The 27,774-nt window shown below is 40.3% G+C and overlaps 1 protein-coding gene and 1 long non-coding RNA gene across 2 annotated transcripts in view; one reads left to right on the top strand and one right to left on the bottom strand.

Moving 5' to 3' along the window:
• Csmd1 (CUB and Sushi multiple domains 1) overlaps positions 1-27,774 on the bottom strand; it is a 1,489,308-nt gene that overhangs the window by 520,478 nt on the left and 941,056 nt on the right. The window lies entirely within an intron of this gene.
• On the top strand, positions 20,420-26,869 carry LOC121135194. The gene is made up of 3 exons (XR_005872413.1): positions 20,420-20,542; positions 24,959-25,081; positions 26,613-26,869. It is a non-coding gene; the product is annotated as an uncharacterized LOC121135194 (long non-coding RNA).

The raw sequence follows: 27,774 nt of genomic DNA, 5'->3' as shown, positions 1-27,774 counted from the left end.
TTCTTGTAGTTTTAGGAAATCATTACAGAGATTACATGGGGGATCCCTCTGTAGTTCAAACATTTCATGATGATTAAGAAGCCAGAACCTATTAGAAATACTAGGAGACACTTTAAATTATCTTTTCTGTCTGTGGAGACTAAATAACTTAAGAAGCCTATTAGTTCAAAGACACTGCTTACGCATTTGGGGAGAGAAGCCTGTGGATGATAGGTAATTCTCTGCTGTGGGCTCATATGCATTCAGAGGGCTGGTGGTGAGGGGCCTTATGAATCCGTTTTACCAGAGTAAATTACAACAATCTGATCACATGTGGAGTTTGTAAAATGACGTATTTTTGACTTGGTAGTTTTCACATGGCAAGTGGAATAAATTAAGACCATGGGTCTACAGAACCACGCGAAGCTTACAGGATGGTCAGGAGGGTAAGGAAAAGGAATGTACACTTTGCACTGATGTACAAAAAGCTGACTAAGTATACATACGTGTACATGTGTGTTACATATGTATACGTACCATACACATATGTGTAGGAATGCATACATGCATATTACACCCATATTTATAAATATTGTAGTGATTTAATCCCAAACTTATATGCATACCTATATGCCTGCTGGGGAAAATGTGACCAACAAAAACAATGCAAAACCAGGGTTGCAGGAAGTCTTTTCTTCAGAAAATCTCTTCTGAATTAGAACAAGTACTTCCTACAGGAGTCTCTTCCCTGTATCCTCTGGACACAAGCAGAACCATGCACAGGACATTGACTTCTTCAGTGTCTTGGTGATCCTGCCCCTTCACCCACCAGGTCTCATCTTAGGCAAAGCCTGGCCTATTATCCCAGGTTACATTGCTTCTGTGTTACGTGTTTTCATGACAAGTTGGGTTTTCATTATGCATACAGTTTACTTGCTAACTTCCTGTGAACCAGAGGCCCTGCTTGCCCTTCTGCCTCTTAGGCCTACATAAAGTATAGTTATGTGGTAGACAGTCAGAATATGGTGGATAGAGATATGGAATGCAGTAGATCGGTCCATATATTCTACTAGGATACTACTCATCACAAAGTGAAACCTACAATATAGAGTCTTCAACAATGACATGGTACACACACACACATACACTGATGTCAATGAGTGACCTCAGGCAGACACTCAACTCACCCAGGTCTTAGGTAGCTCAGCTATGGGACAGCCATGTCCATTGTTGTAGGCACCACCCTACGGGTGCCTCTCAGATCTCCCCTTTCCATCCCTAATCTTAACAAGCAAATAATTGTTATCTTTCCCACCTGTATGTGGGAATCTTTTCAGTCTCAATATCATCCCTGTTTATAATAACTATATTACCTGTGGGTATAAGGATTTTATACACTATAATATAGATACACATTCCATATACATATTTTATGTGCATATAGATATTTATGCACATGTGGATAATATTAATTTATAGGTAGTTGATATATTTCTCTTATCTATTTATGTATTTATCATCTATCAATAATCTACTTATCACCTCTATTTGCCTATTATCTTTGCATCTGTCATCTATGTGTCTGCCAAGCTTGGATATCATCCATGTATCACCAACCTACCTGTTTTTAACATCTCCTATCAATTATCTACCTCCCTACCTACCTGTCTATCATCAGTTTTCTATTATCTATATCTGTGTCTATGATCTATCATGTTTGTGAATCTCCACCCATCTGCACATCTATCATCTGCCAGCCTACCATCCATACCTCTATCTTTCTATCAGCCATCTATGTATCAGCAACCTATAGATCTCTTGTCTTCATACCTCTTTATCCTTCATCTCTATCATCCTGTCATCTACCTATCCATTACCTTCAGTTCATCTATGCAGCACACCAGGAAGTGACAGTTTCCAAGGCTGTCCTCACTTCCATAGTGACAGTATGGGGGCACACACTGCCTCACTGTCCGAACACTCTGTAATTTAAAAATGTGAGTATGGCTCCAAGTGGAGAGTGGTGTGCTGAGTGTACAAGGTCTAGTTAACTTTTGACCTTGACTTCAGGTAGCTCACAAGCCCTGAGCTTGTCGTCAGAAGGCTGGAGGAGCAGCAGCACTGATCTCCTCAGGGAGAATACTCTTCAGGGTTTATCTGTGGTCAGTTCATTTAAGAAACACACTCCCAGCTGGAACTTCCTCTGTTTCCACTTGCGAATTAAGCATGAAAATAAAACAGCCTGAAAGAATGAGCAAGAAAGTCCAAGGAGCTCACAATACCCACAGGTGGCAGGGCAGCTCCTGGGATTCACATGTAGTGAGGGCAAGGATTAGCTGCCTCTTCATTTTCACTTGTTGCAAGGACCAGAAGTGTCAAGCTGTCCCTGCTCCTTTCCTGTCATTCTGGCAGACAGCTGTAATTTTTTTATTAGTGAATACGCAGAGTCAGCACAGCACAGTTACTGGTATAACTCCTAGAGGTAAAGCGTATCCTAAACTTGATCCACGATTTTATAACCCCCTGTTAATCTAACAAAAACTCAAGCAGGGTTTAGGAAATGTAGATCCTAGCAAACAGCATCTCTGCAGGTAACCCTACCATATGTTCACTGTTTGGCAAGAACCTGCCATGATCTAAGGGGGTCAATGAAAACAGGAGGGACTAACAGTTTCCCATAGAGCATGCATACAGAGCTCACCAGGATGGCTAGCCCACAACACAGATAACCATGAGGGCTGGCCTCAATTTCTTCTGAAAAGAAGGGTTAGAATATACCTACTCAGAGCAAGAGAAATAGCCGACACCTTTACGAGTATGAGGTCTAGCCCATACTGTCCTTGACCAGGAAGAGCTACCTGATAAGAAAGTCTAACCTACACCTTTTGCCTTAGGAGTAGGACTAGCACATGCTGCCTCTGACCAGGCTTGACTACAAAGGCTATTTTGTACCTCACTTGACCAGGAGGGCTAGCTTATGTTGCATCTGACTAGGAGAGGTTAGCCTGTGTCTCACCCAATCAGTAGGAGGTTAGTTATTTATATTCAGCAGGTACATTTTGTTAAAAAAAAAATAAGTCTAGAAAAGCCAGATTTGAGAGAATTAATTAAAGACATGTCTTCTCATTATTAATAATGACAGCTAAATTGATTAAAATCAATGACCACCTGCATTTTCTCTCTCCAGTTTCCATGAATTTTTAATATTCACAAAGACACCAGCTAGATGTAATGCCCCTTGACAGCAAGTGGTGTTACCATCTTGATCATCATTAAGTATCTTCCACACAAGTAAACAACAAGATAAACTTCAAATAGTGTTTTTTGGTTACAACTTACTTGAAAGAAATGTTTAAGAATTTGTTAAAAGATACTGTAGCAAACCATAAAAAATTCATTAAATGCCATGTTTAAAAACAAAACAAAAGCAAAAGCAAAAGCAGAGGACATATCCATTCCCTGAGACTTGGCCTTGTGGTATGGACCCTACATCTAAAGCTTCTTCCTCACTGTCCTCCAAAGCCACCTCTCCCTGCCTGCCTCCATTCCTCTGTAACTGCCCACTGACTCTCTACTAAGGACTCCACAGTCTTGCTCATCTTGGAGCAAGACAGGCTAGTGGTGCCCTCCTTCTCTTGATCCATTCTGTTCTTCCTAGGGTACCTGGAGACTAGCAATGCTTCATACCTTAACTATCCTCCATCTCATTCATCTCATCAATCTATCATACTGGGACAACAGCAAACAAAAACAAATATCCACCCACATACCTGAATGTGAGACCATATATCTACACTAAGAAACAGCACAAATTCCTAACTCCAGCTGCCTAGATCCCAGTGCAAGAACACAAATATGAAAATCTGAGACAATATGCTTCCTCTAGAAGCCAGAAATCCTATTGTAATATGTCCCAAGAAAATTGACTTAGCTGAAGAACAAGATGATGACTTCAATATAGCAATTATGAATATGTTCAATATGTTAATATTTCCAAAATCCTCAATGAAAACAAACACTTGAGTGAAATAGAGAAATCCCTTCAAAATATAAAGTAGAATTTAACAGAAAAATAATCACCAAATGTTAAACTTAAAATGAAACATGCCGGGGGTCAAAATGCTCAGAGCTTAGCCTCAACAACAGATTGACAGACAATGGAGAGAGAATTTCATTTATTGAAGAGAGAATAAATAGGTAGCTCAGTCTAAAAAAGAATCCAAGAAGTCTGGGACACTCTGAAAAGACCAAAATTACAAATAATAGGCATAGAGGAAAGAGAATATATCCAGGCCAAAGGCACAGAAAATATTACTAAAAAATCAAAGAAGAAAATGTCATAAATCTAAAGAAAGACATGTTTATAAAGGTACAAGACGCATGCTAAACCACAAAGAAATAGGACTAGAAAAGAGTTTCTCCATGGCACATGATAAATGTAATGAAACAAGGAAAGGATATTAAATGTTACAAGGAAAAAGATGAAGTCACATATAAAGGCGGCTCCATTAGAGTAATATGTGACTTCTCAATGGAGACTCTGAATGCAAAAAGGGCCTAGACAGATGTTCTGCAAACTCTAAGAGACCACAGAGGCTAGCCTAGACTACTATACCCTTCAAAACTATCAGTAAGCAATCAGGGAAGAAAGAAAAATATTTCATGATAAAAATGAATTTAAATAATTTCTGTCATCAATCAAGATCTATACAGAAGGTACTAGAAGACAAACTTTTATCTGAAGAGATTAACTACAAAGAGGACACAAGGATTTTAATAATGTCAGAACAATTAATCAAAGAGGGACCCCAAATCATAACAATAACATGACTTAACAGACACTGTTTATTAATATCTTTTAATGTTAATAGTCTTTATTCCCACAATAAAATTATACAAACTAACAGATTTGATTATAAAGTAGGATCCTTATTTTTGCTGCACTCAAGAAACCTCCATCAAGGACAGCCATCGCCTCAGGGTAAAAGGATAGAAAAAGATTTTCCAAGCAAATGGAACCAAGAAGTAAGCAGGGGTAGCTATTTTAATATTTGACAAGATAGACTTCAGTACAAAACTAATCACAAGGTATAGGAAAGGATACTTTATATTCATTCAAGGAAAAATCTACCAAGAGGATATTGCAATTCTAAGCATTTATGAACCAAACACAAGGGCACCCAAGTTCATAAAAGAACTATAACCACAGCTAAGATCAGATATTAACCCTTACATAGTCACAGTGAGTGACTTCAACACCCTACCTCACCAACAGATAGATAATACAAAAACTAAATAGAGATATGCTGAACTTAAATAATGCCATAAATCAAATGTACCTAACAAATGTCTACAGAACATTCCAGTCCAAAAGTTGACCACATATTAGGGCACAAAGCAAGTCTCAACAGATATGTGAACATTGAATAAAATAGCATCTTAAATCCTATTCATTACCATGGATTAGTGCTGGAAATCAACAACAACACAAACAGCAGAAAGAATACAAACTCATGGACGCTAAAACAAACTCAACAAAGAATTAAATTTGGTCAAGACAGAAATCAAAAAGTAAATTAATTATTTTTTTAGAATTGAAAGAAAATGAAAACACAACATACTGAAATCTATGGTACACAATGAATGCAGTTCTAAGAGGGTCAGCTCATGGCATTAAATGCCTATGTAAAAGTATGGAGACATGTGTCATTAATAACTTAATGAAATACTAGAAAACTTTAGAAAAAAAGAAGATATAACACTCCCGAAGAATAGACTGGAAGAAATAATAAAACTCAGGGCTGAGATAAACCAAATAGGAATACAACAACAATAACAAACTACATAAAATGGAAGACATGAAGAGTTGGTTATTAAAAAAATGAACAATATCAAGAAACTCTCAGACAAATTAATTAAAGAGAGAAAGAGGACCCAAATTAATAAAATTAGAGATGGAAAGTGAGAAATCACCACAGACACCAAGGAGGTTAGAGAATTATGGGGGCATGTTTTTTAAATTCTGTATTCAACCAAACTAGAAAAGGTAAAAGACATGGGTTAATTTCTTGATTATATGGGCTACCAAAGTGAAATCAGATGACAAATTTAAACAGACTCAGTGATCAATTAAATGGAAGAATCTACTGCAAATCTGCCAACTAAAAAATGTTTAGAATCAGATGGATTCAGTGCAGAATTCTACCATACTTTCACAGAACTCTTGTCAACACTCCTTAACTTATTCTGCAAAATAGAAACTGAAGGAAAATTTCCAAATTATTTTCACAAAATCACCAGTGAAGTAGTCTGGTATCCAAGCCATGCAAAAACACATTTAAAAAGGATACTATATACTTATATCCTTTATGAACACAGATAAAAATTCTAAGTAAAATATTTGCAAACAATTAATATCATATCAAAAAGTTGTAAGATAAGGGTCAGGTTCATCCCAGCGATTCAGGGATGGCTCTACACATAAAAATCAATAAACATAATCTACCATATAACCAGAAAGGCAAAACTCACAGGATACCTCATTCAATGTAGAAAAGACCTTTGACAAAATCCAACTGCTCTTAATGATAAATGTCCTAGATGGAGTAGGGATATAAAGAACATACTCATACATAATAGATAATTTACAGCAATCCCACAGCCAACATCAACTAAAATGGAGAATTTAACATCTTTCCTCCAACATAGAACCAAGGTAAGATTGTGTACTCTCTCCTATCCTATTCAATACAGCACTTGAAGTTTGTGAGAAAGCAATAAGGCAACTGAAAAAGATAAAAATGGGGATACAAATAAGGAAAGATAGAGGACAACATGTATTTATTTTCAGCCAATTTATTTTATACATAATATCCTAAAGACAACTGGGAGATGGTGGCACACAACTACAATCCCAGCACCAAGGAGGCAGAGGCAGGTGGATCTCTGTGAGTTCAAGGCCAGTATGGTCTAAGGAGAAAGTTCCAGGAGAGCCAAGGCTACACAGAGATACCCTGTCATGAAAAATAAAAAACAAAACAAAACCCTAAAGATAACACCAGAAAAGTCCTACAAGTCATAAACACTTTTAAAGAATTTGCAGGACACAAAATTGTCAAACAAAAATTAGTAGTCTTCCTATACACAAAATAGTACTTTTCAAAACAGTACTTTTCAAACAGGGACACAACGGTACTTTTCAAAAGAGCCTCAAAAATATCTTGAAGCAAACAAATGGTTTGTGTAATAAATACTTAAAGACACAGAAGAAAAAAATTAAAGAACATATCAGAAGATGTTGAAAGTTCTCCCATGCTCATGAATTGATATGGTTAACATTGTGTAAGGGTCCATCCTACCAAAAACAGTCTACAGAATCAATGCAATCCCCATCAAAATCCCAACTCAATTCTTCCCAGAAACAGAAAAAAAGCAATCTTAAGCTTCATAAAATCTAGGATATCCAAACCAATCTTGAATAATAAAAGAACCGCAAGATGTATCACCATTTCAGATTTCAAATGGTATTGCATAATTATAGTAATAAAAACATGATGAAATTGGCATGAAAACAGACAAGTTAATCAATGGAATGAAATTGGAGTCCCAAGCATAAATTCGCGCATCTAAAGACAGGTGATTTTTGACAAAGAGCCAAAAATACACATAAAAAAAAAAAAAAGACAGCACCTTCAACAAATGGTGCTGATCAAACTGGATGTCTGCATGTAGAATGAAAACAGATAAACAGATTCCTATCTATCACCCTGGACAAAATTAATCTACAAGACCTTCAAAGACTTCCATGTAAGACCAGGCACTGAATCTGATAAAGGAGGAAGTGTGTGTGTGTGTGGGGGGGGGGTTAGAGTAGAACTCACTGGCTTAAGAAAAGACTTCCCAAACAGGCCACTTGTGGTGCAAGCACTAAAACTTAATAACAGTTACTAAACAGAACCGCAAAAAGATATAAAGCTTCAGTACAGAAAAGGACAGCTTGGGCCAAGTTCTTTCCCAGTTACACATCTGGTAGATGGTTAGTCACTATGGTATACAGGAACTAAAATAACTGAACATCATGAAAACAAATAACCCAATTTAAAAGTGGGCACAGAACTAAGCAAACAAACAGCTCTGTAAAGATGAAACACAGATGATTGAGAAACAGCTAAGAGCATTCGCTTCCCTTAGTCATAGTGACCTCTGTGACTATGTTTTTTTTCCTCCAACCGAGTAACTAACAGATCTGGGGCAAGGGAAGACATAAGCTCATTGTGGTTATTTTGTAAAATATGTCCAATATTGCAAAATGCTTTCCTACAGAGTTATTTGCAGGTAGATATAAAAGTTAAGCATTGATTTCTGTATCATTAAAAGCTACTTCTCACTGAGAGAACATTGTCACTCTTTCCTCATCAATCTATCTAAGCCAGCCATAAAGAATGGAAAGCAGCCTATTGACTATTCCTACTTAGAGTAACTGACGTCCTCACACTGCATTTTGAGCTCATTGCTAACAGTTTGATAAACTGTACATTAAACAGTCTTATATGCGTATTCCTTGAATCAGCATATTTGTTTCCAGGGATCAATTCCAGGAAATAAAATTTATGAGCCAGAAGGAGACACCTTTTCAAGGCTTTTCAAAAAGTCCTTACAGATGAATTGCTTTCAATAAAATAAGCACAGGGAAGGTGCTGTGCAGGCACTCCTGTGGACTTGCTGTGGGTCTCAGAGCTCCTTTTCTTCAGATGGGCCTCAATGGCTCTGCAGCTCGAAACCCCCAGAGCACAGGGGCTTCATTCTGTCTTCTTTCTCACATGACAGGGCTTCTGTACCCATTTCTGCCATAAAATTGAAAACTCCCCAAGGCCTGAGTGAATGCCTGCTCTTATGTCCATCTGTCAAGTCTGCCCATCAGGCTCCCCGACACCCTCTCCACACCTAGAAATAACAGGAAGCACAAAGAGGTCCCTATCAAGAAAAACTGACTTTTCAACTCCGTCCCTGTCACAATTATCAGATACTCTGTTATTGTAGCCAGGACTCTCTCCTGTCCCACTATTCCCTCAAACCTGTTGTCAGTTGTACTTTCTTATACTCCCTAAGCATTACATATTTATTAGATCATCTAAGAGAAAACATGAAATATGGTATAATATTTGCATAATATATAAACCATTTTCCAAACCAAATCAGTCATTTTTAGAATGCCCTATGAATACCACATGTTACTAGGTAGTAAAGTGCATCCATGTTATTTGTGCATATGTCTCTGCTAGACCATTCCATTTTTAATGTCTCAGAAGATCTATGCAAATTATATTCAGACAGTCAATACATGGGAATGATGACTTGGTACAATTTGAGGAGAAAAATGTCCATGGCTTTAGGTCCATCCTCTTCTGGTTTGAAATCATGGAGATCTGTCAGAAACCTCTCCAGTGAGACTTGGGTCCATACCTTCACTATCATGATAGCTAGAAACTGTTTCAAACAATGTTGATATGGAAATTAATACTTTGCATTGGTATGAATTTTTATTTATTGATACAGATTTAAAGTCAATTTTGTTATATGTAAATTTCTCCTGTTGTTAGGTATTGTGTTTATACAGATCTTTTAAAATGTAATGCATAATTACATATAGATTGTATATAGTCACCTATAATAGTCAAAACTTATAGTTAGGTGAATTAGGTTTTCTAGATATACAGAGATGTATTTGAGATGGATAGGTATTCTTCAAATCTTTCAAAGACCTACAGAATATGGTATTTAAAATGGTTTAGGATTTTTCATGATAGTGAGACACAGCTGTTCCTGGCAAACCAATTTCTGAGAGAAAGATGGGCACTGAAGAAACTTGTTATGAAGTTTGCTTTCAACATGGCAAGATTAGCCATTTGGGCAAGAAACTGCTCTTGCCTGGACTGTTTGGTAAACTGGACATGCAGGACCCATAGGAAAGTGACTGCTGAACTTGCAAAACAAGATGGATAGTCCTAAAGAGTTCCGGCTTCACAAGAAGTCTGCAGATATTCTGCAGGACACAGAGGAAATTGACAAACTGCCAATGTGGTGGATGGTTTAAAATTTCCTGCTTCACTACTAGACCCATTAAGGCCTATGGGCTGAAGATGAATGCTCCAACATTACAGAGGAGCTAAGGGTGACTGTCCAGGTATCAAGATGCCTCTGTCACTTCTAGAGTTTATATATTATCCTTCTGTGGTCTTTGATGGAGTTGAAGACAAATAGATATGGTTATAGCTTTCCTTAGGATTAAAGATAAGTTACATATAAGACTTTAGACTTACAAATATAGAATGATAGAATATATTCTATAAATTTTGCCAAATGTTAATGAACAAAAATTTTAACTATAGCTCTTACTTGATAAAAACTGTTTTGTTATTTAGTTTATTTACTATGTTAAAGTTAAAACCCTTCTTTCTGTTTAGACAGAAAAGAGGAGATGATGGGGAATGTTCTTCTGTGTATATGTTTTTCTTGTTTGTTGATGAATAAAGTACTGTTGTCCAATAGAGAAGCAAGATAGGTGGGACTAGGAGTCAAGGAGGATTCTGGGAAAGTAAGAGGCCCGGACCTTTCCTCTGGTAAGAGAAGGGCATGAGGAAATAGGGTCACGGAAACCAGCCAGACCAGAAAAACTCATGCTACACACTCTCCTTGGCCTGTAGTCCCTACGGTTCTGAACTATTTGAACTTTTAAATCCAGGCTACATTGCTTTCCCCCTTTGGAAAGACAATGTGGAAAGAACATTCTTGTTTAAATGCTTTTCAGGGTGAAATTTTATTTCCTTTTTCTTTTAAGAATTGTTTACATAAGTATTGTATCTACATCATTTTCATGTTCTCTCTACTTCATGTCTCTCCTGTTCACTGTCCAATCTTGACCTCTTCTTTTATAATTTCTCTCTCTCTCTCTCTCTCTCTCTCACAAACACACACACACACACATACACCTTGCTGAATCCATTTAGTTGTGTGTGCATATATATGTACATGTGTTTAGGACTGACACTTGTAATTGAATAACTTACCTGGGAGCTTGTCTCGGGAAGTCTAGCCTGTGTACTGCCTTAGCAGTAGAGCTAGCCTATGTTGCTTCTGATAAGGACTAACCCAAACCATCCTCCCTCTCTCAGCAGCCATTGCTTGCCTGTAGCTCTTCATCTAAGGGCAGGGCATTGTCATGTCTAGAAGTCTCTGTGTAGCAGCAGCTACCCTGACTGGCTGGGTTCTTTTTCCTTGTTGCTGGAAGCAAGGCATCCAGCCAAATCCTGAGTTCTCTACACTCAGGTGATTGAAGTTCTCACTTTGCAACTTTCTGGGTGACTGTGTGGCAGCATTGGGCCAGAAATGTCATTCCCCAAAGCCCAGTGGAACCGCAGGGCAGGAAAATTCTGTCCTATTAGAGCAAAGAGACAGGATGAGACCATCTCTGGAGTCCCCTGGGGAGCACAGCAGGGTCAGGAGGCAACTGAGTATCAGGCTAGGAGCATGGGGGAGGTATGTTGAGATTGTATCTCCTGCTGCTTCTGCTTCCACTGTTCAGAAAACAGCTCTGAGGGGTCTAAGGGGAGGTAGAGCCCAAAGTCAGGGTTTCTACATGTTCCTACCATCTTTACCTTTAACCCTTCTTTGAATTCTCCACATGCCTGATTTGTCCCAGAGCTGAAGAAAAAATGAGCAGGAAACTCAGCCAGCTGGATAGTATCTGCCAGTTTTCAAAAGTTACTGTGTTTCCCCATTCCTGACTGAAGTCTAAGGAGGAGCCTGAGTCTTCCCCATTACCAGCAGTCCAGGCAGTTGGGACCAGGACAGCTGTGCACATGTTCTAATTTCTTGTTTTGTTTTTATTGTGTGTATAGGCGTGCGTCTGTGTGTATATGAACATGTGTGCAGGTGCTATCAGAATCCACAGGAGGGTGACAGTCTGGAGCTGGAGACACAGGTGTGTGTGAATCACCTGAGGTGAGTGCTGGGAGCAGAAGTTAGTCTCTGGAAGAGTGCTCAGCAGTGCTCTTAACAGCTGACTTGTCTCTCCAGCCCAGAGTCTTCTACAGAAAAGTGAGAATTTCGTTTCCCTCCTGACTCTATTTGCAAGAGACTACACAAAACACAAAGCCATTTAAACATCAGTGAGCTAACCCCTAACACATAAGTGCCCTCACAGCCCCTGGCATCCACATACCCAAAGAGTCTGGAGTGTTATGATAGAAGTTCCACCCGAGCCCCCTCCCCTTTCCCCCTATCTCCCTCCAAACCCTGCTGCATCTCAGAAAGCTCACCAAATGATGACCCTCCTCCCCCAGAGATGTGTGGTTTTCTGGTCTCTCTTTCCCATCTCCTCTCTGGGGGACTGGAAGGCCATCTGGGAGCATTGTTTCCATTAAACCTGGGCAGGTTTTCTATTGATTTGTAGGTGTGATTACTACTTAAACATAGCAGCATCCATGGCGATTATAATAACCGTTAGTAGAGGAGGCTTCCAGGCCATCCAGATAACTAAACCATCAGTCAAAATTAAGCAGCTCCCCTTTTCTCTCTGATAGCGTATGTGTTAAAATAACATTTTCTATTATTCATTGACTTCATTTAACATGATATAAAGTCATGTGACTAAATGACCCATGTGAATGATGTTAAAATGTCTGACATCAATTAGGCAAATGAATAACATGGTATTTTTGATAAATTATTCATGGCAATGGGGTTAGTATTTTAGGTTTCACTTAAGACATATAAAGTGTGGAATATCAGGTACAATAAGAGTATCTCTTACATATGCAGAGAGCCAGACTCTTCAGGTTGCCTGAACTAAATCTTTAAGATTGCTCCATGTGAAATATCAATGTGCAGAAATGCTGAGTAGAGAAATATTGAGATACATTACACAGAGAGAAGAAAACATGACTGCTAAACATAGTCTTTGATATTTTGGAAATGTATATTTTCTAACCTTTCCTCATACTTGAAACCCAGAAATCTTAATCGAAAAGCACATGCATGTGAACTTCTAAAGTCAGTTTCCCAAGGCAGTCTGTTTTGGCTATTTGTACACTGTCTTTTGCTTGTGAGAAACACCTATTTTTTCATATCAATCTAATTCCATTTGTATAACTACTTGGTATTAAATGAGTGTTGTGCAGATGTAAACTTTGACATCTGCATAAAAGCGCCATGCACAAGTGGAATATCCCAAGTACAAAGTCAGTGCCCCCTCCATGCGAGCACACCAGGACCCGTGGGATCAGTGTGCTCTATTTTCACACTCAGAGTCACTCTGGATTAGACAATGCTCTCAGTTTGCATTCTGTAAATGACTATGCTGAGGTAACAGTTGTCCATTAGAATAAATGTTGGAAAAACTGCAAACTATCAAGAAGCTGCCTGGCCCTTCATTACCTCCTCTTAAGGACAATACAAACACTGCTAAGTCACAAGGAGAATACCATCTCACAACTTTAATGATTTGAAATCACATCCTGAAGCCAGTATCAGGAGCCATTCCATTAAGTCAATTTTTGTGGCAATATCGGGTGGAATGGTAGTGAACATCTGTTGGGGGGAAGTCCTGTGCATTTGTCAATAAAGCACTGCTGGCCTATAGGGAACCAAGAGAGGTGGTACTAGGAGTCCAGGAGGACTCTGGGAAGGAGAAACACAGAAGAGAGTCAACATGTAATGCCATGGGGTAGGAAGCCCGGAACTATTCTCCAGTAAGAAACATACTTAGATTAACAATTATGGGGTAATCACTTAAGTCAGAGCTAGCCAGTAAGAAACAAGCAAGGCCAACAGCTTCATAATTAATATAGCCTCCTGTGTGTTTATTTGGGACTGATGCGGCTCTAGAAGCAGGATAGCGGGAAGGCTCCTCGCAAAGAAAAAGCTTCTCTTTCAAACATCCATATACCACTATTACGAAATACACTAAAGCTCTAATGGGCTTCTCATCATCCCCTCGAACTCTCAAGCCTGGGCTAGGTTCTCATCAGGCCCCTCATCTGCTCCTAACCACTTGGGCTTTCAAAAGAACAAGAACAACCCAGGGAGGACCCGACAGGTGATTTTCCCATGAAGCCAGTTTAATCTCGAAGTGGTAGTCTTAAAGACCAATCCATCAAAAAAGTAATTCCATCAGCTTGTCCTAGTGTTGTTTTACTGCAGAACAATGTCCTCAGCTGCTTTCCCTGCTTGCTGGATATGGGAAGGGCTGCAGAGCATGCCACTGTGTTTAGGTAACCAGGCAAAATTAGGTAACACTACGGTTTCTAAATGTAACAGCTTTCAAGCATGTGTCTGCATTTCCTGGAATATCTATTTTGCTTGAGGTAAAGTATTGTATAGAGGGAATTTAAACCAAAGTGGAGCAAACCAAAGAGACAAAGAGTTAAATTGTATTCCACGCGTGGTCGTAAGAAGCCAAGGGCAGAGACTTGGCTGCCGGGGACTTCATAGTGTGCTGGAGAAACAAGACAAAGGTTGGCGATGATTAGCTAACTTGTGGTATGAGGATAGCAATTCAACAATTTCTCTCACACCATTTATGACAGTTACTCATTTCTGGGAGTCAAATGAGTGTTGATAGATAATAACACACTAAGTATCTACACGGCTCAGTCCCTCAACCCAGAAATCATGGTGAATCCTCTGTCTCACTCATGCAGTTCAACCTATAGAGTGACTGACATCTTAAAACACTGATCAAGTCACAGGATGGCACCTTTTCCTAATTTTTGTGTATTAGTGTATGTGTGTGTGTGTGTGTGTGTGTGTGTATGTTTCTTCTAGTACATGTATTTGTATGGTGTGTGCATATGTGTGTGTGTGTGGTGTATTGTGTATGTGTGTGTGTATGTGTATGATATGTTTGGATATATCTCTGTGTGTGAGATGTGTTTTGGTATGTGGGTAGGTGTATGTTGTATGTAGGTATGCATGCTCATGGAGACATGTAGAAGGTGGGATTGATGTCAGGAAATCATCTTCTATCAATTTCTTCACAATATGTTTTGAATCGGGGTCTTTGAGTGATGTGACGGCTCACCCCTTTTATTAAACTAGCTGGCTAGAGCACGGTGTGTGCCACACATGCCAAGGTTGAAGGTTAAGAATGACATAGTCACAGGTTTGCCAGACTGGACCAGAGAATAGGATACAGCACTTGTACTAAGTGTGAAAGGTGGATTTGGTGGAAATGGGATACATTTAGGCAGATTCGGCAGGCTAGACTGGCACACAAGAGGTAGGGAACAGTGAAGGCGGGCTTTGAGGGGAAAAAATAGGACCAAAAACATTCATCTGGATCTCTCGATCTTATTAAAGGTTTTGGAAGCAAGTAAATGTTGCCTGGTTATCAACAAAGGCCAAATGTCTCCCGGAGAGAAAAGGGTGGGAACAGACTATGGGTGGACCTAGAAATCTGGAGAGATGAGAGGACAAGATGGAAAAGAATCTGGTGGGAGACAAGGAACACTTATTCTGGTCAGCAGTAAATGCATTGGGAAACAGACCCTTACAGAGAGCTCTGCTATAACCAAGAAAATCAGCGGAACCAAGGGAGGAGTGGATGCAGAGTGTGGCTCATCAGGAATGGGCACTTGTCACCAAGCCTCGTGGCCTGAGTTCAATACTAAGAACCCACATGATGGAAAGATGAGACCCGCTCCTTGAACTTCCACAGGTGTGCCAGGCATCTGCCATGCCCAACAACAATAACAAATCTTAAGAAAATTAAAGACTAGAGGGAGGAGGAGGGAGATTACAGGATCCTGCCACACCCAGAAAGGTGATACCAAATGTCTAAAGTGCCTTCCTTACAGCTGAGAAAAGTTCAGAGATGCATTAGGGAAAGCAGCACACAATTGCCCAATGAATTGCCACCCTAGTCCACACCCAGGTTGATGTGACTCGTGCTCTCTTCTGGAGGCTGGAAAGCCAAACCAATGAGGAGTGATGTGTGTTTTAAGCCAATATTCTTCTTGCTTCACATGTGGACCTTGTCCACCTTCCCAGGAAAACAGGGGAAGGAAAGCAAGCTCACTGGTGCCTCTTCTAATAGACAGTAACTCCCATCATGACACCTTACACTCAGGATTTAATCACCCCAAGTGCCCAACTTATCAAAATCGGGGTTAGAATTTCAGCATGTAGGTGTTGGGGAAACCTAGTCTTTGCCCCCACAGAATCCACATTAGAAGGACATGAAACACGGGGTTCCAACAAAGCTGCAATTCACAATCATGCATTAAACACCTTCTGCTAACTGCTATGTTTTCTGAGTTCATTTCTCTCCATTCATACTATAAATATTAAAACCTGCTCACAAACAGGTACTTAGATTAAATTCTCAACATCTAGTTAGATGGCTACCAAATCCTGGAAGAAAAGGGGGAGGGAGGGAGAGAGGGAGGGGAAGAGAGAGAAACAGAACAAGGGAGAGGGAAGGAGGAAGGAAGGGAATGTAGCATTTCTATTTTGAGGAGAATGAGAAAGAAGATCACAAAAGGCTTGAAGATTGTAAAATGAACTACACTAGAGTTTAGAAAATGAACAAGGCTTAGAGACATTTGAATCTCAAATCTGCAGGAAACAGCCCCATGATGCTGTATGTTATTTTACTTTCAAAATCAATTAGGTAGACAACTGGGTTCTTACATTTTGTGGGCAATCCATGAATTTTAATTATTTGTTTTTCTAAATGATTTACAAGTGCTCCCGTGAAAAAACAAAATAGTGATTAATCAAGCAGAATGTCAGCTTATCAGAGAGGCTTAATGGCAATTAAGGAACACCAACATGAATACAGGAAAGTACATATTTCCAGGTATATTAATTAAACATGTAGTTATTACAACAATTAAACCTGTATAATTATTTTTATTCCAAGTAAAAATACAGCAGCCTGTTTCTAGTAGTGTGGTATCAGGTACACATTACTGTAGTTTTCAGCTAACAAGGCATCTAGACTATAACTAGAAAGAAAACAGACTGCCTAAGGGAAAACTAAAAGCCATCACAGAAAGAACAGAATGGCACTTGCTTAAAACTGCCAGATAGCTGCACATCAGGAACACTGGGAAGATTTTTTGGCTCTTCTAGATCTCTATTCCTAATTGTTCAAAATATGCTGAGAACTGGCTATGGACACATTGCTAAGAAGAGGGACCCATGCTGTGACAGCCAAAGGCTAGGGACAGAGAGCACATTTAAGTATTTAACTAATGGAAGACATCCAGCATTTGAACAGGACTCCCATTTCTTAAGTGAGAACAATCGGCTCAAGTAGGTGGGACATCAAAGAAAGCATCCTGAGATGTGTGGAGCGTAGCTGCTTCTGTAAGGTTGAGCCCAGGACCACTCCTGACTCCACTCCCACTCAGAGGAACTGAGTAGCAATGGAGGCAGCTGCCAAGAGAACTCAGAGACAAAGAACTAGACATAAGCTGTGTTCTCCATCTCATTTCTGATGGTCACTTGCCCTCAAGGGCCCCGGTGGGATTTTAAGGATGATTCGCCCTCTCCTTGAAGTTGATCTAAGATCTGAGCTTTTTCCTTATTGTGTTCTCCTATTGTGGGGTAATGTTAAGGTCACAATATCCCTGTCTCTCTCCAAACACACAAGCTGAGAGCTTGATTTAAAAAGGATGATGTTAGATGCTGGGGCCATTGGAACATGATACGGTTTCTTTATTTTGTACCCCAGAGGGAGGCCTTGGTACTGTTGCTATGGGACCCACAGCATGAAGACAGTAGTTATCATCCCCACTTGGGGTCTTTGTGAAACATTAAAAATGCCTTGAACTTAGAATTCCCATGTCCAGAATTGTGTCTTTGAGTTGCCTGGGGATTTGTACATCATTGAGACTGTCAATCAAATAAGCGGGAGTCAGTAACACAACTCAGTCTTGTATATGTGTACCTGTTTTTTAAAAAGGAATAAAGTTTAAGTAGGAATTAAATACTGCCATTCATATTTTATGCAAGAACTCTATTGCTTTCTATTAGAAACACATTCTTACCACTTGCTAAATAAAGTTCACATAGCTATACAGGCTGAGTAATTTTTACCAGCCTCTAAGGAAGACTCAGTGTGGATTACAGTGCAAGGGTGCCTAGTAAGGCATGTGTGGTCTTGTCCATTCAGTGTTTTCTTTTGTGTTAAAGTGATCATGGTTAACAGCCATATAATCACCCACTTAACGCTGAAGTTCTAGCATTGTATACTGAATGTACTAGACAGCCAACTAGTGTCAAGTTAGATCATAAACTAAATTATCTCATCCTATTTGTCTTGACACAAACCCATATCCAGATCAGAACACTCTTGCACCTTGTGAATGGAGGTTACCTACAAAGTACCTTCTTAGGGGGAAGCTCACACCCATTTAACTAAAACCAGATGAGAGCAGATGAAGGGGAGGAGTGACTTGTAGCCAGTGGCCCCAGCTTCCAAATGTTCAGAGATGTGAGTGACACTGCTGATTAATGCAAGGACAAGTTGGACAGAACAGAGACAAACATCCAAGCATGAAGTCACTGGTTTTGCTGATAGATCAAACACACATCATGGTGCCTGACTATTAAATACAAAGGGTCAATAAATATGAGGACTAGTCAATTGAGTTTGGTTTAAATTGATGTTATTTTTGGAGAATAATTATTGCATACAGTCAGGTAAGAGTCCAACATTGTGACTTTGAAATGTTAAGCCTGTAGTGACTATATGCTTGTAAACAATTAACAATTGGGAGAATTAGATCGTACTTGAAACTAAAGCCTTTCCAGATGATATCACAGGTCAAACATCTCAGACAATAGTATCTACAAGCAGCTTAACTAATAGTGAAATTATGTGCTTCTATTCAAGTCAGGTAAAGTTGCTTAGGGATCAAACATATACCCTCACACACACACATTTATATATCTATTTATCTCTATATATGTTCTATCTATATCTACACACACACACACACACCATCTTTAAAGCTCCCAATAAAGTGATATTTCAAAATTTCTCTTGTACTTCCCATAGCATCTTAATTCAGTGGTGCTCTAAAGAAAATACTTTTAACTAAAAAAAAATTAAAGAGTCATTACATCGCTAAGAAATTATCAGTTTTTAAACAATTCAAATTCCTTCATATTTTATCATCTTTCAGATCAGCCCTTCTCTGATTCGGAATCTTTGAATTGACTTCTAATCTTTTAAACATGTTTGAGCCTGGGCAACCCTCAGGGTCTAGCCTAGAGCTTTCTGAGTTCCTATTTGGATATGTCTTCCCAGGAGATGTGGTCTATCATCTCCATGAGCACTGGCAGAGGTCAGTGTCTCAGTCTATACCTCCACTGTCATCAGTGCGATGATGCTATCCACTTCCTCAGTCTTCAAATCCCCCTGTGGTTACTTAATCAGGAAACTTGCTCACAACGAGAAACACATGCCAAACAGATGGCTCTGTCTGTCCCTACAATGTCACAGCTAGTAAGGGCATGTCCTTAAGATACAAGGCCAGAGTGTCGAGGGTGAAGGCAGCATGGGGAAGAAGGGAAGAGACCCTTGAGATCCCCTGAAGTCCAGCAGTGTCACCATGATAGAGACAGGAGCCTCCTGCTGAGAGACATTGTGCACTAGCATGTGGTCAGAATCAGTTCCAGGTCTAGGTGAGGGCCTGAGTCTTGCCCCCACAGAAGCACCCTCCGTATTTTTGGGCTTTTGTTCCCACCTATTCCTCGGCTGGATTTTCATCAGAAATCATGTCATTTTCTTTTTCTTTTTTCTTCTTCCAAACAAATCCATTTCTCTCCTCTGAAGAAGTTTGCTCATCACTCTGCTAACTTTTCTAAGTACATCCTCCTTGATGCTCTCTCTGTAAGTGTTAGCCAAAGACAACCCCTACAACCTCAAAGAAACTCCACTTTATGAGTTCTCTTGTTCCCTTCCATGATTGCATAGATATCTCTATGGACCACTTCCCTAGCATCCTCATCCCTCAACATCACTGCTTAATATGTCTCAACTTCATGAACAACTTATGACACACATGTAGAATGAGCTGGTATGCTCCCTGTTAGAGAGAGATCTTCCCAATTTAAATATATTTATATTTTTTTCAACAGATTTTTCTCTTTAGAAATGCAGCTAGCTTGGGAACAGAGATCTAGTTTTATCTCATCTTTCTTATTCCCCAGGACACTGAATGTCAGAATCTCCATAAATGAGTCACTCAATAAGTATTGACCCACAACCTGTGATGGGCCACTTTTCAAACCGCAGAGTGCCCCTTGGAAATCTGACATTACCAATGGCTCCTCTGCCGGACTCTGTGCCCTGCTCACCCAGAGCCTGTAGTGACAAAGTCCTTCTCATTCTAAGTGTTGAATCATGAGGATGCAACAACAGCCTGCCTGGGGGCTTGGGAACAAAGAGAGTAACCCTGCCTGTGTCTACCTAAGGGGACTGGCATTGTGACTTCACACTGGGCAGGTGACTTTAGTTGGTGCATCTTGGAGAATACCTGCCTACAGGAAGGTAACAGGGGCTTTTCCTGTCACTTGAGGGTGTAGAAATTAAGGATGGGAGGATATGGTGACTGGGACTTGAGGTGGCTGGTCACATTGCTTTTGCAGTCAGAAAACAAAGAGAAATGATTGCAGTTGCTCAGCTTGCCTTTTAATATTCAGTCTGAGAGGTCAGCACCTAGGATGGTTCCACCAACAGCTAAGGTCGATATCCCCACTCAATTAGCCTAACCATGATCATTTTCTCACAGGCTTGCCCAGTGACAAACCTACTCTAGGTAATCTCCCACAGATATGCCCAGAGGCTTCCCTCTTGGTGATTATTGTAGACTTGTCAAAGTACTGACAATACTAACCAGCCTGCCTTCTCCCCACAATCTGTGTTGTATGCAGCTGCCTGGCCAGCTATGACTGTCCTTAAACTCTAGAAGTAGCAAGTGGTCACTTAATCCCAAAGCTGAAGAAATGTAAATTTTTAAATAAAATTCTGCTGGGTCATAGGAATCCACCCTTGGCATTCTCTGCAGCCCGATGAGCTCCACTTGTGTTCCCACAGTGAACCTCGAATAAGCACTTGTAAACCTGTGGAACCAGCCACTAATTTCATCAGCTGCTGTAGAGCATGGCATTATGTTGCAGACTATCTCATTCATGTAAGGCATAATTACATGGCATAGAAGTGGTTGCATACCACTGCTGTGTATCTTATTTATTTTACGTTAGCAAATAAATATTACTACTTTTCATTTGGAAAAATGGGTGGATAGAAATTCTATGATGGTTCCCAATAGTCGCCCTGTAGGGAAGATTCCTCTGTTCATCACCATGTCTGCCAAAGACTTTCAGTTCTGTGAGTGTACCGTCCAGATGGGAAGCATCACCTCTAAATACGTGATTGGTCTCAAACTCCAGTGAATTTCATTCTGCAGTGAAAGACTTATTAATTTTAAATATCTATGTGTGTACTTGTGTGAGTCGATATATAGAACATGTGTTCATGAGCTCACAGTATCGAGATGGTGTCATATCCCTAAGAACTGGAGTTACAGGTGGTTGTAAGGTCCCAGGTGTGTTTTCTGGGGGAGCAAACCTGTATCCTGTAAATGAGCAGTAAGGGTTTGTAGTGGCTGAGCCATCTCTCTGGTCCTGTTCTGAATTAAGAACAAGCAAGGATGTTCTTCTGTTTCTCAGCATCTCATCGTGGGTATCCTGGGGCTCATTAATCCCACATCTTGCCCATCCCACCAGTTTCCTCCACTTTCATCTCCTCATCCTTCTGTGGTATGAGCCTGTGTCACAGACAGCTGCACCTCTCTGAGCCCTCCCAGTCATTATAGCCTCAATACACCCTTCATTTTGTTTTCCTGTCATCAATTAAACCGAGAAGACCATACCTGTGGAAGTTCCCAACCTCCCATGGCTTATGAACTCCTAAGCAGCAAGTCCTCAGGGTTCAACACAATAACCAGAGTTGGATTTTGCTAAGCAGGGGTGAGGAAGTTACTTCACTAATATGGGAAGGAGAGGAGTTGTAGTTAATTAACTGATTATTGTTAGAAAGGTTGCTCAGGTTACCATGGGATTCATTGTGACAGGCTTTACAAATGCTTGAGATAAATTTAAACTTAGTAAGGATGCAATGTGTATCTCATTGGCAAGGTCTCTACTACTTTCATCGTGGAAAATTCAAGACAAGTTTAGAGTCAATAATGAGGGGAAAAATAATATTCAGTCAAATGTTATAGTTAATTCCAAAGTCAATTCAAACTGGAATGCCCAGGGATATGAATTCTCTCTATTGTCAAAGTGTAAGTGGCCACTGAAGATTTGTTTTCAAAACACAGGAAAAACTTGCTTTGTAGCACACTTCCTAATTGCATTCTCTGATGATGGTTAGCCTAACAACTGCAGTGAATGACACAGATCAGAGTCAAGTATAGAGTGTGTTTAGTGCCACAGATGGACCACTTGGTCCCTGACTTTCAGCTCCTTGCCCCTCTCTCCAAGCCTAGTCACTATGAGCTGTCTTACCAAACACTAACTACATATAGTCTTTACCCTCATAGAGCACAAGCACCCATTACACAAGACTGTCTCTGACTAGCTTCTGCAATGCAGTTCTTCCAACATGCATTCATGTGAACCCCCATCTCAGCACCGTGTTCTTTGTATTATTGGGTCATAAATCCAGTCTGCATCTGGACTGTCTTGTGTGTATGTATTCCCCAACAATGAGTATCCAGAGCATTTCAGTTTGGGGACTGTGTGAATAATTGCAAATATTTTCTGTGACACATTTCGGAGAGCTGAGAGCTGTTTTTATCATACCTAGGTACTGAACAAAGTGCCTACTGTTCCCTACTTTCTTAACTCTTTCATACATGATCTACTTAATGTGTGAATAAAATAATGAAAGAGCCAGGCTAAACATGCTACTATATATGTGTACGTACATGTGTGTATGTGTTATACGTACACACATACACAGTCTCATATATATCACCAGTTGATTTACTTTCTCTGTGTATAAATGTGACTAATAAGTCATACAAATATAAAATTCCTCTTTTTAGATAATCTCTGAAAAGAAGTTTAAACCTATGTGTCGTGTGGCTAAAAAGTTAGGACACAGAAACCCGCAAACACCATCTCTATTATCCTTAATTTATATGCACTTTAATAACTGTGTTCAAAACTTTAGCAACATTATTTCCAACCTGTTCACCTGCAAACTATAAAAATGCTTGGAATGATGATTCCAAAGTAACCTATCAAAACTCTTTGACAGTTTCAACACTTGAGGAAATAAAGTATGCACATACTATATTGTGATACTCAGCTTCAGATCACATAACTGAGAAATTCTGTCTTTATACACTGTAGTGACCAGTCCCCCATTTTAGCAGCCATGACAGGCTAACATGTGCTTGCATGACCTTGTTGCTCCTGTCCTGGTCACTAGGAGGTCAGATGCCCTCCTCATGACAAGGAACCAATCAGAAGTTAGCTGGTGGGGCTGTGTTTTATGGATCTGGGTGTGCTTTACGGACAGGAGCACACAGTGACATGCAGAACATAGCAACTCCCCTGGGAGGGCCTATGGGCCATAACAACCAGTTGACCAATCAACACAGGGAGGGTCACCCAAACCTGGAAGTGCACCAGTCCTGAGACTGTTTCATAACCCTAGACACTCCCCTTACACTGACCTTTAAGATCTCTGCTTTGGGGGTTCTTGGGGTCTTTCTCCAGTCACCAGCCATGGTAGAGGGATGAAGGGCCCTAGCTAATGGGTTTAGGTCATTAAACAACTACAATAAATGACTCTTTACTTTTGCATCGAAATGGGCCTCTTGAAATGGGCCTCTTGGTGATTTGGGGGTTCAGAATTTGGGTACAACAAAACTAATTAAACAGTGGAAGAAATGATCCAGATGGAATTTTACTTCTCAAACTGTGTTTGGGTGAAACTTTGCTTCCTTAGATGGATATGAATGTTGTCTTGGCTTCTAGAGGTGGGGAACTCTGCCTCCTATTGCAAAAATCTACACAAAGCCCCATTCTTTGCTTAATCAAATGGCCACACCCAGGCAATCCCATAGAGAACAGGGTGGTTCTCTGTAGATAGGGAAAAGCCTCAGGCTGCACCTGAGCCAAGACACTGATTTGCCAAATAAACAACAAACACGCCTGTAACTTCCTGTGTCCTGTGATACCTCATCATTGATGATAAACAGAAGAATATATGCCCTAGTGGATGAAATTTACAAGCTTTGAGATTCTCAGAAAATCTCTCGTCTTGAGCTTCCATTGTCTTCTTGAAATGTGGGCAGACATATTTGCAAGTAAAATTGCAGGATCTGGCTCAGGGTCCAAGATCTGTGAAACCACAGATTTTGAGGTGTTCATGCTAAAAGGCCACATGTTGAATACTGTCATGTAGCACAAGCTGGAGAGACCATAATAATGTCAGGGCCATGGGGCTTGGTTGGAATAATGCTGCTTATTAGAAAACCAGTAGCTTTAAAGTCATCAGAAGTGACAGTGGACATATTGTGCAGCCTAGATCTCGTAACAACAAAACATCATTGTTCTAAAACTGTTTGGACAAGCAAATGAGGTACTGAACACTGGAGTTGATGCCTTATCTGACAGCCCACACACTCCCAAGTGAGAGATGAGTTTTGCATCAACTGCTTCTGTGTCAATGTAGTCAACCAACCATGAGATAAAAATATCTTTTTAAAAACTGCTTTTAGAGCCAGGCACGGTGGTTTATGCTTATAATCTCAGCCCTTGGCATGCTGAGGCAGGAGGATGCTGGGATCAATTCCAGCCTGGGCTACAAAGAAAGATTGTTTCAAATATAAGTATTGAGCCAATACTAAATGTACTAAATGTATAGATTCTTTGTCTTTTTATCCAGATTCCCGACAATGACTACAACAGCAATTTACATGGCGTTTGCATCACATTGATGCTGTTGTCTAGCTACCTTCCTCTGAGATTGGAACATTCCATCCTGCAGGGGAGCTCTTCAAATGGGAAGGTGAATAACTGAAACTAGCTTCAGAGAGTCCCTGGAAGTGACGGAATTCTGTAGGTCCCTCTCTGCCAGAGTAAACAATAAAATCTGAGTGTCTTTCCCTGTCAGAAAGATGTTGACATCAACTGGCAAACTAAGCAATAGTGGAGAGACTACCTTAAATGCCCCTTCCTGATAATGATTTTGATGACTATCTTACATACCATCCTAGAAACTCCATCCAGTGACAGACAGAAGCAGAAGCAGACACCCACAGCTAAACACTGAACTGAACTCCTAGAACCCAGTGACAGAGAGGGAGGAGTGATGAGCAAAGGGGTCAAGACTGGGCTGGTGAAAACCAGAGAAACAGCTGACCTGAACAAGGGGGAGATCTTGGGCCCCAGCCTGATGGCCAGGAGGCCAGCATGGGACTGATCCAGACCCCCTGAATGTGGGTATCAGTGAGGTGACCTAGGCAATCCATGGGGATTTAGGTAGTAGATCAGTATATATCCCTGGCATACAAATGGACTTTGGGTGCCTATCCCATAATGAGGGATGCTCTCTCAATCTGGCCCTCCCCAGAACGAAAAGATAGACTCTAGAGATCACCCATGGAGGCCTTACCCTCCCTGGGGAATAGAGTGGGGATTGGGTGTAATATGCATAAAGAATGAGGTGTTGTTGGTAACAGCAAATAAAAACATACAGAGGCAGGATATAGTCTCAGAACATTCTCTCAGAAGCATCCTATGAACCTGTCTAAGACAACTCAGGAGTTAAGTGCACTAACTGCTCTGGAAAAGGACCCAGAATAGGAATCCCAGCACTCACAAGGCAGCTTACAACACACCTATAATTCTAGCTCCTGTAGAGCAAATGCCCTCTTCGAGCCTTCACAGTCCACCTTCTCTCTCTCTCTCTCTCTCTCTCTGTCTCTCTGTCTCTCTGTCTCTCTGTCTCTCTGTCTCTCTGTCTGTCTGTCTCTCTCTCTCACACACACACACACACACACGCACGCGCGCGCGCGCGCGCGCGTGCTCTCACTTTTTAGCAAAATAAGAAAGTAACAGTATACTGAGTGAATGAGAATCACAGTGTAGAATCTTAGAATCCTATAGATTTGCAGTCCCTGGGGAACAAGGATGAGAGAAGAGGCAGTTACTTGGGTAGGTCCTGCCTCCTTTCCATGATGGTGCAGTTGCATCATGACATAAGTACAAGGATGGAGTGATTTGTATGTTTTAAGTGGGTCAGCTTTAGGAGTCATAAAATACATCTATTTAAGATGTAATGTGAAGAATCTTGGGATGCTGCCACAGCCAGGAGTAAGGTTAGTATCAGAGGCTGGCAGCACCTCCTAAACCCTTAAATGTTACTACTATGGAGAGGGTGTGTGTGGACCTGCTATACTTTTGCATTTTAAAGGGTACCACAATTCACCATGTCGTCTCCATGATGCTATACATACACATGTGTGTGTGCATGTAGATATGTTTAATGGAAACACTTAAAGCTTATGTTTTTTTAAAATAAATCTTCATCCTTTTAGGAACACCAACACCCTGAGCATTAGCATCCACTCTATTTCTGTGAAATAGCAGTTCGATCACTCCTGAGGCCAAGTGGGGCATGCATTTGTCAGCATCATTTTCTCATCTGCATATGGAGAAGAGTGGGGTGATCTCAGAGTGTGTTCACCAGTTATGTATATAATCTCCAGCCCTCGGTAATAAAACAATCGGGAGTTGTCACTTTACACTGTTAACTGTGACTCTTCAAAACTCAATAAAGCGAAGCTCTTGATCATTTTCTTTAATTTATTTTAATTAACAGATACCCCAAGAGTGCAATTCACATGCTTGGAGGTCGTAAGCATCACTCCTCTTACTAGGGCTAAAGAAACAATTGCTCATTTCTTTCTGGACTGAAGTTCACTTCTGGAGAATTGATGCAGTCAGCTTCAGACATTGATTTCAAAAGGCATGGCTGGCTATGACCAAGGAAAAAAAGGAGTCTGGACAGACTTAGCACAGAAAGCCTTGAAAATAGAGAAAAACAGTTAATGATAATTTTGTGATTATGACTGTTTTGCAATGAGGAAAGCCAAATCTAGAAAAATAGAGAGTGTGTAGGAAGAAAACAATGCCAGCAGGCACTTATGTTTATCTCAAGCCACAGTTTGCTTCTCATGATAGATGGGAAGAACTCCCTTCTAAACATGACCAGGAAAATATGAGGTCATTTACTCTTTCATACTATTTTTTTAAATTAGCACATGCTAATAAATGATCTTTGTTTGGTGCACACCGATATACAAGGACTTATATTTTATAAAGTTTAGAGTTTACCAGGGGTGGGGAAACCATGATACTGCAAACAAAACAGACCAGGAATGACTTAGATAATAACTAGTCATTAAGATTGAAAGGGAGAATGATGTTGGATGCCCTCATTAGCTACAGACAAGAAAGGACTGGGCAGAGAAAATTCCAGGCCAACACAATAGTGCTGGGGAGAAAGCCCTAACTAATGGAAGGAGTATGTGGAGAACACAAGGCCTCCTGGGACCACTAAGGCTAGAGAACAGGAACCAGGGAGCAGAGTTGACCAAGGAGGTAGGATAGAATAGGTTAGAATTTTGTTGACCAGGAAGAGGCACTTATGGGGTTCGACTTGAAATTGTAAGGCCCTGGAGAGTCCTGGTCAAAGTG

The sequence above is a fragment of the Mesocricetus auratus genome, unplaced genomic scaffold, assembly GCF_017639785.1.
Source record: "Mesocricetus auratus isolate SY011 unplaced genomic scaffold, BCM_Maur_2.0 Super-Scaffold_100031, whole genome shotgun sequence".
Classification (NCBI taxonomy): Eukaryota; Metazoa; Chordata; class Mammalia; order Rodentia; family Cricetidae; genus Mesocricetus; species Mesocricetus auratus.
Note: the sequence above shows the minus strand (reverse complement) of the source record. Positions and strands in the feature narration are given on the sequence as shown.